This window comes from Lytechinus pictus, chromosome 4, assembly GCF_037042905.1.
Source record: "Lytechinus pictus isolate F3 Inbred chromosome 4, Lp3.0, whole genome shotgun sequence".
Lineage (NCBI taxonomy): Eukaryota > Metazoa > Echinodermata > Echinoidea > Temnopleuroida > Toxopneustidae > Lytechinus > Lytechinus pictus.
This window is the reverse complement of record NC_087248.1, coordinates 22998779-23001471: the sequence shown is the minus strand read 5'-3', so window position 1 is coordinate 23001471 and position 2693 is coordinate 22998779.

Below are 2693 nucleotides of genomic sequence, written 5' to 3'. Positions count from 1 at the left end.
TCTATGACGTCGAATAAGTCATTGATGGGGTTGCCCAAATATGGTACAAAGAAATAGAACCGTGTGCAAAAGCAGTCGCGCCATCGGGTGAATCTAGTCTCTGTTTCAGCTAAGATTTCAATTTCATTCAATTATAATTTAGATCAAAATATCCTTAATAAGAAAAAAGTGTTCCATGTCCCATCGCAGATAAACGCCGACTAACACAAGAGTACAATGAATATAATTAATTTGAAAATACTTGAAGTTGCGAATAATAAAACATCGACTATCTCAGGAAGACAAATAATGAATGGATGGAGATTATTAAAAAGAGGTCATATGTTAAAACTAGGGCGAAACCATTGATAATCATCGCTGGAGCCACAACAAGTCGAAAAACAAAACAAAACAAATCCTCGTTTTGGGCACTTCCATTGATGTAAAACTGTCAAAATGTTCGGATATTCAAGTAAAGTTAGTGAAAAATATGACGTACCCCTATCAAGTTTCGGGGAGCTGAGAGGGGAGAGGGGGGGGGTGCATGTATGCACGTAGCCTCCAATTCCACTGGTCTTAAAGGAGAATGAAACATTTGGAACAAAATAGCTTGTGTGAAAACAGAAAAATCAAAGAAACAGATCTACAAAAATTTGAGAAAAATCGGACAAATAATGAGAAAGTTATGAGCATTTGAATATTGCGATCACTAATGGTATGGAGATCCTCAAAATTGGCAATGCGACAAAGATGTGTGATGTCACCTGTGAACAACTCTCCCCATTACTTTAGTATATATTTCACTTAAATTGCCTCTTTTATCACATCTATCAGTAGATCATGTGTTCTTTCTATAGGAGGGCATGTAATACAGATTTTTAAAGAATACGTCATGGATAAGAGTTTGCATCACCATAAGAAAAAACAAAAAGAGACATTTTGAGGGTATTTCATAGTCCATCAAAGAGAAAGTTGTTCACATGTGACATCACACATCCTTGTCGCATTGCCAATGGGAGGATCTCCATGGCATTAGTGATTGCAATATTCAAATGCTCCTAACTTTCTAATTTTTTGTCCGATTTTTCTCAAACTTTTAATTGCCTAAAAGTAATCTTGGCAGAACATATTTGAACCACTGATCTCTCCCCTATTAGTGGAGTTAGTGGAGAGATCAGTGATTTGGGCATGCAGGTAAAGTAAAATAAGTAGACAAACAAAACACAGAAAATTTCCTCAAAATCGGGCAATGAATACCAATTAAAGTTAATAGTATCAGGGGCCGCGGAATGGTTTTCAAAGTGGGGGCTGAGCCAAAAGTAGGGGAGGGGGGCTGACCATGCAAAAAATCACAATCATATGGTCATTTTTACGTTTTTTTTGTACACGGTTTTGGAAAAAAGTGGGGGGGGGGGGGAGCCCCCCCAGCCCCCTCCCCCGCTTCCGCGGCCCCTGAGTATGAAAGTTATATTTCTTCATGAATGTGCAATGAGCGGTGATTTCAGATGGAATTACATTTATTCAATTTTTTCCGCCAAGAGTAAACAAAAAATGGATTAAAAAATTATTAAACATGTATAAGATAATTATTTTGCTTGAAGGGAGACATCGTACACACAATGTATGAAAATATGAAAGAATTGTTTCATGTAATAAATAAGAAAAATGCGAAGTGGGGAAATGACCATCAGCCAACTTTAGCCTTGTGAATATTCATGAGGGCATCGGTTTTCACAAAAATATTAATAAACTTCCAAATCCAATAAGTTTCTTATAAGCCTATATTAGATGTTGATAAAATGTCAGCAATTTGCGCTGTGTGTTTTACTCTATTTATTAATACAGTGCGTATAAAAAAAAATGGGACAGATTTGAAAAGTCTATAAAATTTTTGTTTCAAATTATGATCTCTATATTTTGGTGTCAATAGGTGCTCTGAAGTCTTATCCTTCAAATGCCATTAAAATAATTTAGTTTCTTTCATTCTTGAGCGAACACGGAATGTTTTTGTCCGGGGTTAAGAAGGAGGCTTGCGCCAAAATGGCATAAAATGATAAATATGATGGTCGGACTTCTTGCTAATCAGCAGACTTCCTCTTAACCTTTTCATTATCGTTGCCATAATTTCCGAATTATGCGGTCAAAATTCAATTCCAAATCTACTTATTTGCTTGAATATTTCTGTTGCTGTTCCTTTTTAATATGTTCTCTTTTAGCTTTGAATATTCCTTCTTTAGGCAAGAACAATTTTTGTTTAAACCGAAGTATGGGAGAGCGTGTTTTCTTTTTTCAAATCCTTTCATTGTGTGCTACAAAGGTTTTGGTGCCTTTGAACAGTTGCATACTGATGGGTGGGGGCTCGGGGTGCTCCCCCCCCCCCCAAATAAAAAAAAATCATGACCAAGAAAAAAAAGTGGAAAGGAAAATAACAGAAAACATAGAAAGTGAAACATGATATGATTTTCAGAATATTATGTCAAAATCACAACATTTGATATTTTAATAAAAAAGTTGAAATTTTTGCTTGCTCGCTTCACAACTTTTTAATACATTTTACCCGAGCTGCCATATCTTGCTCCTTCAAAATTGACTCAATACACCATTGCCATTGAAAGACATGAATCCTTTCCTGTTTGTCCTGTCAAGCACATAATTAAACTTGGTGAAGGATTCAATAACCCCTTGAAAATAGGATTCCTGTCTTTTATAGGTAC